Here is a 12,744-nt window from a genome sequence, read left to right on the forward strand (position 1 = left end):
CAAGTGGGAAGAGAGAAGCTACACTGTGTCCTTGTCCCCTGCTTGGACTCCCCATCTCAGAAGAAGACTGTGTCCCTCCAGCACTCCTGCTTCCACCGAGAGGCTCTTCCTCCAGGGCTCCAACTATCATGGGCCCCAGTCCCTCAGTTTCCTCCCCTTGGCCCTTCGTCCTTGGGGATACCAGCTCCCCACTGGTGCTAAACTTGGGGTGCCTCCCATCTCTTGTTTGTCCACCTACCTCTGCCCACACTTCTGAAGTAGCCCCTTCTTTAAAGTCTCTGGCAGAACCATCTCCAGTGAGTTCTGTTTCCTGCTGGGACTCTGATGCATTGAGTGATTTGCATTGCTAACTGATCCTACTTCTAGTCCAGTAGTTCTTAGGATATTCTAAAATCCCACAGAGAATCTGATGAAAGCTATAGGCTCTCTTCCCACACACAAAAAAGTCACTTCTGCACATATGCATAAAATTTCAGACAACTGTGGCATGTTCATAGACACTTAAAGGCTATTTACAGATTTTCTAGGGCATCCATGAAACCCCCAATATCAAACACCCGTTTGTTCCATTTGATCATATCACGTCCTTCTCAAAAGCCTCTCCTGATGTCAAATCAACTACCAGAAAGCATGAAACCCAGACTCCTCAGAGCAGCATTTCAGGCTAAATCTGCCAGGGCCCCATTAACAAAAGAGCTGAAGGGGAAATTTAATACAGGGGAGTTGTTGCAAAGGTGGAGAAAGAGGTGAAATGACAAGGGCAATGGTAAGGCAATCCAAAGATCAGCACCAGCAGCAAGCCAGGAATGAGGCCTGGGGGTCAAAGGAAAGAGGTGATGTCACCAAAGCCCAGGAGCCAGGGCTGTCCGGGGGAGCCAAAATCATAACAGGGGTCTCTCGACAGGAGCTGGAGTCCAGAAAAAAGACCCAGCCACAGCTGGTGATGCTGCCAAAGCAGAAAGAGAAGGTGAGGACTCTCAGGGCTTCTTTTCTCCTGCAGCTCTCCAGTCTTCACAGACCACATGACTCAGCAGCTAGCTGAGCAAAAGCCTGCAGGGATGCCTGAGGACCAGGGCAGGGGGAAGGCTGCGATGAGCATAAGATACAACAGGCCAGCCCAGGCATGGTGGCTCACGCCTGTAATCCCACCACTTTGGGAGACCGAGGCAGGTGGATCACCTGAGGTCAGGAGTTCAAGACCAGCCTGACCAAAATGGTGAAACCCCATCTCTACTAAAAATACAAAACTTAGCCAGGCATGGTGGCGGGCGCCTGTAGTCCTAGCTACTCAGGAGGCTGAGACAAGAGAATTGCTTGAACCCAGGAGGCGGAGATTGCAGTGAGCCAAAATCGCACCACCGCACTCCAACCTGGGCGACAGAGCAAGACTCTGTCTTAAAAAAAAAAAAAAAGGTACAACAGGCCAATGAGTCACACAAAAGCCCTTCATGACCTGGCCTCTCCTGCTCATGCAGCCATGATAGAACCTGGGTTCTCATATCTGTTGTGCACTAACTGTGTGTCAGGCACTGGTTCAAGGAGGAAAGCTGCAGTATTCAGCCCAAGAGTTGCAAGTAAATAAGACCGAGCCTGGTGAATTGCTCAGACAGAAAAGTAGCAAGAGTGGTAAATTAGAGTGGGAGACCACAGAGGCTTGGGGAGGCTGGTGGGACGATGTCAGGGGTTTATTCCAGGGATAGGAAGAGAGAGAAACTTGGAATAGATTAATCAGACTTTAGAAAATGTGATTGACAGATTGGGAAGAAACCAAAAAAACACACCCCTGGGCATTCTGCTCTAGTCTTTAAGGGGCCAGATGTACTGACAGCAGTGGTTGTTCCTTGGAAACCCCTGGGGAGCTTAAAAAAAATCATGATGCCTGGGTCCACCCAGTGGTGTGCTAGAGCCAGTTCTTCCCAGCTCAGAAAAGATGGCTGTTAAATTTTCAGGAATTTTCAGAGCCAATTGTTAAACACAGTCATTATTAAAGATCAAAAGACATAAGCTTATAATTAAATAAGTCATTGAAAATAAAGGTAATAAATACTCAAAACTTATCACTTCATAATAATTTTACTACTCCTATGCTTTTGAGGTTGCTTACCACATCTGAATGGTGGCAACACTATATTAAGACGTGTTGTTATGCATCTCTTCCCAATTCCATGGTCAGTGCCATCACATCGACAGAAATTAGCAAACACTATAAATCAGGGCTTGATTTATCGTATTGTTGATTGTCTACATAAGAGGTTGGCAAATTACAGCCCACAGGTCAAATCTAGCCTGAAGTCTATTTTTGTATGTCCTACAAGTTTGTACAGTTTTAAAGGATTCTTTTTTTGAAGGAGGAGGAGGAAGACATCATTTGTGGTCCACAAAGCATAAAATATTTACTATCTGACCCTTTATTGCAACACTTTGCCAAGCCCTGGTCTATACTTAAGAAAATGTTAATAATGCAAATTAAACTTAATGTACATTGTGTCTGTAACTATTACATTATAAATAGCACAGAAAATTGAGAAAATATTCTCCCAGTGTTGAAAACTATTAACTCATCAGCAAAGAAGTCTCTCATGTGATTAATGAACAAGTAAAATTCCAACATACATCTTCATTGTTTTACTTTCATGTTATCTGTTAATGTAAATGAAAATATCAACCAACATTCATGTTGAAACTACATTCATGGGTCAATGACTGAATTTGGACAGTAGTCAAGCATTTATTTGTAGACTGATTTTGTCAAATCATGGTTGAATTGCAGCCCTAGGTTAACTACAGACAAAAGAGTTCAGCAAAAATGCAGGAAAGCATTATCTGAGACTCAAGTTGCAGGAGAGCATTCTATAATAAAGAGTATTGTATATTTCATTATTATTTGTAAGTTATATACCATACATCCTTTTCATCAGTAAAATTATAATAAATTTATCTACATGTATACATGAACACTGGTTTTCCAGAGAGCTGGTTATTAAACTTTTACCAGCACATACTTAGCCTACTCCTAGAGTTCGCTTTAATTGTTCTGGGGTGTGACCTTGGCATCAAAGTGCTTAAAACTTCCCCCATGTTACTCCGATATATAGCCAATGCTGAGAATCTCTGGCTTGGGGAAAAGGCAAAAATGCAGGCCATAGAATCCCTTAAGATTTTATTCCCTTTGGTCAGAAAGTCCACTTAAGCCTGCCCATGATGGCCCTGGGAGTGAGAATGAGGTGTGTGTGTGTTAAGAGTAGGGGAGGATAGGGGGCTGCCTCAGGAACTGGACACACTTCACAGGGTCAATTATAAATCAGTTGTTTGATTTATAGACACATCTGACCTTTATCCACCCTCTCTGAACAAAATTTTCCTGGAGCAATGTTCTCACAGTCTCCTAGACATGCTGCTATTCTTTCTTTTCCCAGAGTTACTCTCACTCTAACTCCACCAAGGACCACTTTTCCTCTTCTGTTTCTTACCTCAATTTTACCCATCCCTCACACTGCAGCTAGATATCCCATTTTCTATCAGCAATGACAGACCCATTCATGGCCCACTCCAGTTTCGTTCACCCCTTGCTAATGAAACCTTGTTTATTAGGACAGCCCTGTGCCCAAACTAACTATTGTTTCCAGGCCTCCCCTGTAGCCAAGTGAGGCCAGTGGGACACAGTTTTAGCTAACGAGACCTAAGCTGAAGTCTGATGAGGGTTCAGGGCCGAGCATGTGCTTTCCCAATAGACATGTTCAAGGCAGCTTGGTGCAGACTCTGCCCCGCTTCTCTGCAGCAGTCATTTCCAGAGCATGAGGCAACCAGCCCACAAGCAAAGGACGGAAGAGTAGAAAAGCAAAAGGAGCTGGTGTTTTGATATCGTCACTGAGCCACAACCCCAGCCCCTGGTTTCTTGCCATTGGAAGTCTCATTCTGTGAGAAAAATAAATCCCAAATTGTTCAAGCCACTCCTGGTTGGACATTCCGTGGTTGCAACCAGATGCAATCCTAAGAGAAATGCCAGTCCAGCAATCCCACAGTGATTGCCCCGTCTGTATCTGTAAACTCCTACAGATTTGTTCTGTAGCACCTAGAACAGCAATCTCCAATGAGTGAATTGGTCATTCCCCCAGATATTTCATTATAAATCAGTTGTCTGGTATTTGGGTGTACTTCCCCTCTAAGATTGGACTATTTCAGAAACTCCAGAGCAAAGGTTGATAGTATGTCAACTCTCGGAATAATGAAGGTGATTAGAAACAACATTTATGCAGATGTAGGCTCACATAGCTTTACAAAGAAGTTGGGTCTCTAACAGTGATTGGTAAATAGAGAAGACACGGTAAAGAAGGATTCCCAAGGATTTAACTTTTGTCCATGACTTACTTTTAAGGCAGAAGGAATGTGTGTAGGTACAGCATGAACTCAGTGGGTGCATGTGCTTACATCAGAATGTAAAGGGTGTAGAGCTTGGAAAGGCCACATCTTAATAGTGCATGAGTCAGTGACAAGTGTACACTGAGCTTAGCAGAGCACATTAGCAATAACTATTACATACACGGTTGCATTCTATTTTTGTATCACATTAACGGATATATTATTGGTAATTGTTCTTAATAGAATCACAGAAATGAGAGATGGAAATGCTATACAGTATGATGGAATGCTTTCTTTTACCATTGATCATTATAATAAGCCTGCTCAGTCATTACTTACCAACCATACTACAACTTTGCCAATGAGGCAGACCAAAATGAGGAGATAAACAAAATTGGTTTCCTTGCTAAATGCAAAGCCTAAGTTTTAAGATATTTTGCTGAAGTTTTAAACTGATTGTCAATTAGTCAATGAGCTATGGCAGGCAGTGTATTTCTGTGTAATTAGTGTGTGTCTTAGGGGGGTTATTTGGCATGAGGCTGAGGGCAAAGTAATTTGTATCTCCCAGGAAGTGCAATAATTGCCTCAAGCTGAACTGCTTCGAAAGTGTATTAATTCTATTAGGAAACATTTATGTTATTTTTATATGGCATCCTATATATTCACGAAATGTACTCATAGACCATGAATTATTCATTTTGGAGGCTTTGCCACATGAGTATGGTATCACTGATAACCAGGGAAAAGAGTGGGGTTATTTCTCCCCTTGGAGAAGGCACGCACTGTTGGAAAAGATGCATGTTGGGTTTTGAAATCCATCTCATTAGGAGACCACTGAATCCTAACAGGCAGAAGAGGTAGTTTTCAGAAAGCTAAGTCAAAGGTAACACCATTTGCTTGAAACTAGCTGTTCAGGAAGCCAATAGGCCTTCTGTTTGGGTTTGTTATGCAGTCTGTGTGAGAAGACATGTGAGAGCAGAGAGCTATGGTGATTACAGGCTAGATCTTGGCATATTTGGACAACCGCTTCCCCATCCCTGTTCAGGAGGTTCAGGGCACAACTAAGCCATTCATTCCTTCATTCATTCAACAAGTATTTACAAATGAATGCTCAGTGTGCTAGTTATCAATTGTTGTGTAACAAATCACCCCAGTTTAGCAGCTTAAAACAGCACGGATTGTCTCACGGCTTCTGTGGGTCAGAAATCACATATGGCTTAGCTGGACCCTCTGTGTTCTGGTCTCTCACAAGGCTGCAGTCTAAGGCCAGCCCAGGTCCTGTGGCCTCCTCTCAAGGCTCCTCTGGGGAAGGATCTGCTTCCAAGTTCTGTGCTAAGGCCTCAATTTCTCAAGGGCTGGTGGACTGAGGCCCAAACTTCCCTGATGGATGTTGACCAGAGGCCAGCCCCGGTTCCTTGCCACAGGGGTCTCTCCAGTACGAAACTTGCTTCATCAAAGTGTGAATGCCAAAGAATGTAGTAGAAAGAGTCTGCTGGTGAGACATAGGTCACTATCTTTTGAAACTTAATTGCAGAAATGACATCCCGTCACCTTTGCAGTCTATTGATTCAAAGCAAATCACTGGATTCAGATGACACAGAAGGAGAGGGGACCACACATGTGCATGAAAACCCAGTGGTGGGATCTTTAGGTCCTTTGTTAGCCTGCCTGCCATGGCCAGCCTCTGCCCTCATAGCTTCCTAGTCTACCAGAGGCTCTGGAGGCTGAAAGAGAATAACAAGAGAGACCTAATGTAGGGTGGGTGAGTAGGGGAAGCCTCTCTGCATAAGTGACATTTAATTTGAAGACTCAATAATGAGGAAAAGTTAGTTAGTACAGAGTTGGGGAAGAGCATGACATGTTTGAGGAACTGAAATGAGATCTGAGTGGCAGGAACAGAGTGCACAGGGGGAAGGTGGGACAAGGTGAGGTTGGAGAGGTAGGCAGGGGCTGAATCGTGCCAGGTTGGAGGTCAGGATGAGAAGTTTAAATTTTATTCTGAGTGCAAGTGGGAAGCCACTGGAGGATTTTAAGCACAGAGTGACATGATCCAATTTACATTTTTAAAAGATCACCCTTGCTGCTGCACAGAGAGTGAATTGGAAGCAGAGAGAGCAGTTAGGAGCCTCTGCTGGCAAAAGGTGGTGATAACCTGCATTCGGAGGCGGTGGGGAGATGGAGCGAGGCGGATGCATATGGGATGAGTTTAGAGTTTAAAAACAACATTCTCAGTGAGAATATGTGTCCATCAAGTTACCAGGTTATTTTACTCCTTCTTCTCTTTGTTCATTTTTTAAGAGAAATAAAGAGAAAGATGAAGAAAGGATCACGTAAAGCTGATGGGAAGAGAATAAGGTGGACTAGTAAGACACCCGAGGCTGAAAAGGGAGGAAGTAGCAAGTGCACAGGATGGAGCAGAGCATGGGAAGAGCATGGACCCAGCCCTGTCCCCCTAGGCTGGGTCAGCTCGGGGCTTCCATTTCCTCCTCTGTAAAATATCTGCCTTTCAGGATTAGTAAAAGGATTAAATAAAATAATAACCTCGTACAGATCCTGGAAATTTTTTGCATGGCTCCTTCACTCACTTTTTAAAATTTTTTTTAATTTTACAGACAGGGACTCACTCTGTTGCCCAGGCTGAAATGTAGTGGCAAGATCATAGCTCACTATCACCCTGAACTCCTGGACTCAAGGGATCCTCCTGCCTCAGCTTCCCAAGTAGCTAGGACTACAGGCGTGCAGCATCATGTCCAGCTAACTTTTTTAAAAAAATCTTTTGGAGAGACAGAGTCTCAGTATGTTGCCCAAGATCTCAAGCTCCGGGGCTCAAGTGATCCTCCTGCCTCCACCTCCCAAAGTGCTGGGATTACAGGCGTGAGCCACCGCACCTGGCCCTTCACTCACTTTGTTCAGATCTCCACTCAGTTGCCACAACCTCCCTGGCTGCTCCAGCTGAAATAGCACAGCCCCATCTCCATCCCTCTCTAATCCCATACCCGACTCCAGTCAGCCTGCTTTCCTTTGTTCACTCTGCATTCTCAAGGCCTAGAAGAGTTCCTGGCATGCAGTGGGTACTCAGGAATATGAGCGGAGTGTGGCAGGGCGTTGTCGCTGAACACCAGCATCCTGCATCCTGGGCAGGCTGTCTTCAGTGCGGGTGTTCCAGACAGCTTGGGGAGCCTGCTTAGGACATAGGTGAGTTTAACAGCCACTCACACAGCTGAGTATAACTTATATAGTACCTTACAACATACAAAGGACTTTGCATGGGCCCCGTGTTTAAATCCTGCTAGCCCATCTCTGAGATAGGTAATGTTCTCATTTACAGATGAGGCAACTGCAGAGGAGAATTAACAAACTTCTCCAAAGTCCAGAAACAACAGACACTGGAAAGCAAGCCAGGGTCCTGCCTTATTACAAATGTACTTCCCAACAGGGTGAAAGTGTGTGTTCCTCCTCACTCACCAGCAGATATACTGACCTGTGTCCACCGGGATCCTGCATCCGGTCCTCAGGAGTCACCTCATTCTGCCTGCACACTTCCAGCCCCTGCTCTGAGAGGGAGCTGATATACAGACACTGCGCATGCAATATACCCAAACTGCACCCAATGGGATTGCAGCAAGACAAGCAGCTGGCTGTAGGCTTGCCAGTCAGCTTCTCCACATTCCATGGCTTCCTCTTTCCTTCAGAACTCACTTGTGCCTCACTGTACATCTTAGTTTAATTTAATCCTATAGACTCCTGGCCTGAACACTCTTTATTATTTATAAAAATAAATAAAACACCTTTGCTTTGGCGCTCATGCATTTGTCAAAAAAGTATTGAGTGTCTGCTTGGTGGCAAGTGGAACTGGTCAACCAGACAGACACAGTCTCTACCCTCAGGGAGTTCATATCTAGAAGCAAAAGCAGACTTTAGGTACCAATTATTATTTAGTTAACATTGTGGTTGATGCTATAAAGCATAAGTTCAAGTTGACATGAAAGCTTAAAAGAAGATATTGTCTGTGACCTTGTCTTGGCAGTCCAGAAGGCTTTCTTGAGGAAGAGTCACTTAAACTAGTCTGCAAGGTAGCTAGAGATAGATAAGAAAGTTGAAGAACATCCTAGGCACAGAGAGCAGTATATAAGAGAGCCCTGAGACCTGAAAGAATGTCTAGATACCACAAAAGCAAAATAAAAAACAAATGAACAAACAGAGTAAGCGCAAAGAGGCCTGGCATCAGAAGGAGCTGGAGAAGTTGCTGGCATCCAGGAGGGGCCAGACCCTACCTTACCTACTTCTTGCTCTTCTCCAGAATACACAAGCATGACAAAGCCACAACCTTGGGCTCACTTGAGAGTTTTAGCAGAAACATCACTGGCACTAATTTGCACCTAGAAAAATATATTCTTCCCTCTCAGGCAGCATCTTGATCATGTCTTGCCTTGGGAAAGTGTGTAACTTCTATCTTCTTTGTGATGCAGCATGGCTTCCAGCTGTTGTGTCCACTCAGCAGTTGCAGATTTGCAAAGTCGGCTTAGTGGAAGCAATCTGGTTGTGTCTCCTTCCCAGGGAAATGCACCTTCTGCTAACAGCAGTGGGTTCTGATGCATGTGCTTCCAGAAGCTTCCACCTACAGTTGCTCTTCTTCCTCAGTTCCTCTAGGTTGCTGGTTCTCAGGGGTGGGGCACTGTGGAAACTTGAGGGCATATTTTTGGTTGTTCCAATGATTGGGAAGCACTGGTGCATTTATTGGGCAGGGGCAGAGCTGTAGACATTCTGCAATGCCTCATAGAGGTGGTCCCAACCAAGAATTGTTCAATGTCCTACATGACTTTGAAGTCCCACCTGACATACGTATAGGTGAAAAATCTATTTATATTTTTCTCAGACTATGTTTTGCATATAAACACAAAATATTTTTTGCACAATTCAATATATACTGAATTATCCAATCATGAAACTACAGTGAAAATTGGGGAAATATTTACCTTGTTTTATTTAAAATCTTCCCCAGGGTTAGTCACCATTTCCAAAAGTCACATCATGGTATCTGAGTCACCAATAGGACACACCTGAATAAAGCTGTCTTTGAAACTCTTACATTCATAATGAAGATATATATATGTCTTATTTTATACATGCCAACACTAAATAAAATGTCATCAATATTTGATTAAATGTTGTTTTACTTCTCCTAAATCCAAGTGCTTCACTATCAGAAGAGGAAAGCTTTGAGGGCTTCTTCATGAGCCCTAGTTCCCTGCTACTACAGGAGAGGTCCAGAGACTGGTAGCATCTGCATTGACTGGGATCTTGTTAGAAACAAGAATCTCAGGCACCACACAGATCCACTGAATATGAATCTGCATTTTAATAAGATCTCCAAATGAGTCATATGTACTTAAAATTTTGAGAAGCTCTCTTCTAGTTTCCACAGTCCTGAGCATTGAAAAAAGTATTCTTTGATTATAATTTACTCTCCTTTTACTTCTCCTCTTTATTACAGTTAGGACATTACATTAAATTTTTAAATTATATGTAAAGTTGGGTTAGATTATCAATGAATTTTATCTAAAGAAAGTGATGGAAGTTACAAAATCTATTTTAGTGAAAGAGAGTGCTGGGTCTGATAGGGCTGAGGATGCTGCTCCAGGATCGCTTGAATTCAATAGCTGGGTGTGAGGAACTGCAGAGCATCTAAACAAGAATAGAATACCAGAGTCAAATTTCTCCGGACTTGGCCATTTATAAACCCTAATGACCCCTACATCTATATTTCCAGCTATGAAATAACATGTCTTGCTCTCAGAGCACACTAGATATATCCCTGCTTTCTAAATAAACATTGGCACAGATTAAGTGTCCTGCTACCTCCTACAGGGTCAGGCTGCACTCACTTAATTATTCCGGAAATGTTTGTTGAACCCCTTCTACATGCAACGCAACATCACAGTGCTGTTAGTCATATAAAGACAAAGCCCACCTTTGTGGAGCATAGGACAGTCTAGAGGAGAGCCAAGATGCTCAAAAACAAGTGGATAAAGAGTTAGAAAGTGGTAAGTGTCCTGAGAGAGGTACAGGTAATATGAGTCACATGAGAATGTGAGAGGGACAGAGATTACTTAGAGACTATGGAAAGGTCACCTAAAGTCAACTGAGCCTTCTGGGACTTCCAGGAAACCCATAGCTTCCCTCAGCAGCTCTCTGGCTCCCCAAGCAGCTATTTAAACCTTTTCTGCTCTCCTGAAACCTAGGTTGCTACCTCTGCCCCGTCAACCTCATCAGCTGACCTTGTTCCCTTATTCTCAAAGTAAACTAAATCACCTGGTGGGAACCCCTTCCGAGTCTCATCACTACCTTCCTGCATCCTCACTGGCCCTGTTTCCCTCCCTCCTGTCACTGTGACAGGGCTCTCCCTACTCCTGGGTAAGGCTCCTTTGCATCCCATCCCTCCTTTCTACCACCTCTTCAGATACCTCTCTAATGTGTGTATCATTCTCTCCCTCCCCTGTAGGGTCAACATTTCCATCTCTACTGGATCCTCCATATTAACTTTTAAACCATTTTAGCGTCTCACAATATTATTATTATTATTTTGAGACAGAGTCGCACTCTGTCACCTAGGCTGGAGTACAGAGGTGCGATCTTGGCTCACTGAACCTCTGCCTCCTGGGTTCAAATGATTCACCTCCTCATCCTCTCGAGTAGCTGGGATTACAGGTGTGAACCACCACACCCAGCTAATTTTTGTATTTTCAGTAAAGATGGGGTTTCACCATATTGGCCAGGCTGGTCTCGAACTCCTGACCTTAGGTGATCCACCCACCTCAGCCTTCCAAAGTGCTGGGATTACAGGCGTGAGCCACCATACCCAGACTTAGTGTCTCACAATATTATTTTTTAACCATCACCCAAACCCACCTTCCACTCAAGCTTCTGGCCTCTCCTCTCCTGCACAACCAAACGTTCAAAAATACAATGTGTCTGCACCCTTTATCTCCACATCTCCAACTGCAACACACTCTTCAACCCACTGCAACCAACTTCTGACCTCATCACTCCACAGAAGCCCCTGCCACCCGTATCACCATCCACCTGCTTGTTACTAAAACCAATAAACTCTTCTCCATCCTCATCTCACACGAACTTGCAGCATCATTTGACACTGTCAGCCTGTCCCTTGAGAAAGCTTCTTCCCTTGGTTTCCATGACACCAAACCCTGTCTATCCTCCCTACCTCTGACCTTTCTCTCCTTCTCAGTCTTCTCTATGGGTTACTCATCTCTGAAACCTGGTGTACCTTGGGGTTCAGTCCAAGGCCTTCCTCTCAATAAACACACTCTCTGGACCTGGCCACTTATCTCCTTTGAGGACTCCTATATCTATCACTCAAGCCCAGTTTTCTCTCTTGGGCAGACTTTTAGACAACTCTATTTGTATGTTCCAAAAGTACCTAAAACTCATAATATTCAAAACTAAATTAATTCATCATCTCCCTCTCCACCTGATCGTCATCCCTTGACCTCCATATCAGTGAATGGCAACAGGGTTCACTCATTTGCCCAGGCTAGAAACTGGGACATCATCCTTGCCTCTCCCCATATCTCCATACCAAATAAGTCACCCTTAATCATGCCTTACCCTGCAGCAAGTCATCTCACATGCCAGCATGATCCCTTCACCACCCTGCTTAAAACCTACCCACAGCACCCTCGTTGCCCTCAGGATAAAGCCCAACCACAGTGAATTTCTTCTAGCACTCTACTTCCTTTTCATTCATCCTCCAACCTCAGACTACCTTGATCTTTCTAAAGTATCAATCTGGTCAAGTAACCCTTGCCCACTTGCTTCCAGAAGCTCTGGTGGATCCCATTGCCAACAGGGCTGAACCAAACATCTTAGTGTACTAGGTTCTGTTAGAAGAAATATTAAGCATTCAGCATGGCTGGAATATTGCTCAGCATGTCTGTGGCACAGTGTCCTTCAGGAGTGGAAGAGAAGAGATGAGAGGTGCATGCAGCCAGGTCAGTGTATTGGGTCATTCTTGTATTGCTATAAAGAATTACTTGAGGCTGGGTAAATTATAAAGAAAAGAGGTTTAATTGGCTCACAGTTATGCAGACAGCATAAGAAGAGTGGTGCCAGCATCTGCTTCTGATGAGCTTCTGGTGAGGGCCTCAGGAAACTTACAATCATGGCAGAAGGCGAAGGGGGAGGAGGTGTGTCGCATGAAGAGAGCAGGAGCAAGAGAGAGAAGAGGGAGACGTCACACACTTTTAAACAAGCAAATCTCATGAGAACTCACTATTGCAAGGACTGCACCAAGCCATCCATGAGGGGTCTGCTCCCATGATCCCATTACCTCCCACCAGGCCCCACCTCCAACACAGGGGGTCA

The 12,744-nt window shown here is 44.2% G+C and overlaps 1 long non-coding RNA gene across 1 annotated transcript in view; it reads right to left on the reverse strand.

Moving 5' to 3' along the window:
- Positions 1-2,950: 2,950 nt before the first annotated feature.
- Positions 2,951-12,744, reverse strand: part of LOC736106 (uncharacterized) — a 42,596-nt gene continuing 32,802 nt past the window's right edge. Inside the window, exons 5-6 of the long non-coding RNA XR_680157.5 lie at positions 12,459-12,532; positions 2,951-10,044 (exon numbers count right to left, since the gene is read on the reverse strand). This is a non-coding gene — a long non-coding RNA (uncharacterized LOC736106). The remainder of the gene's footprint in view (positions 10,045-12,458; positions 12,533-12,744) is intronic.

Source organism: Pan troglodytes, chromosome 4 (genome assembly GCF_028858775.2).
Source record: "Pan troglodytes isolate AG18354 chromosome 4, NHGRI_mPanTro3-v2.0_pri, whole genome shotgun sequence".
Lineage (NCBI taxonomy): Eukaryota > Metazoa > Chordata > Mammalia > Primates > Hominidae > Pan > Pan troglodytes.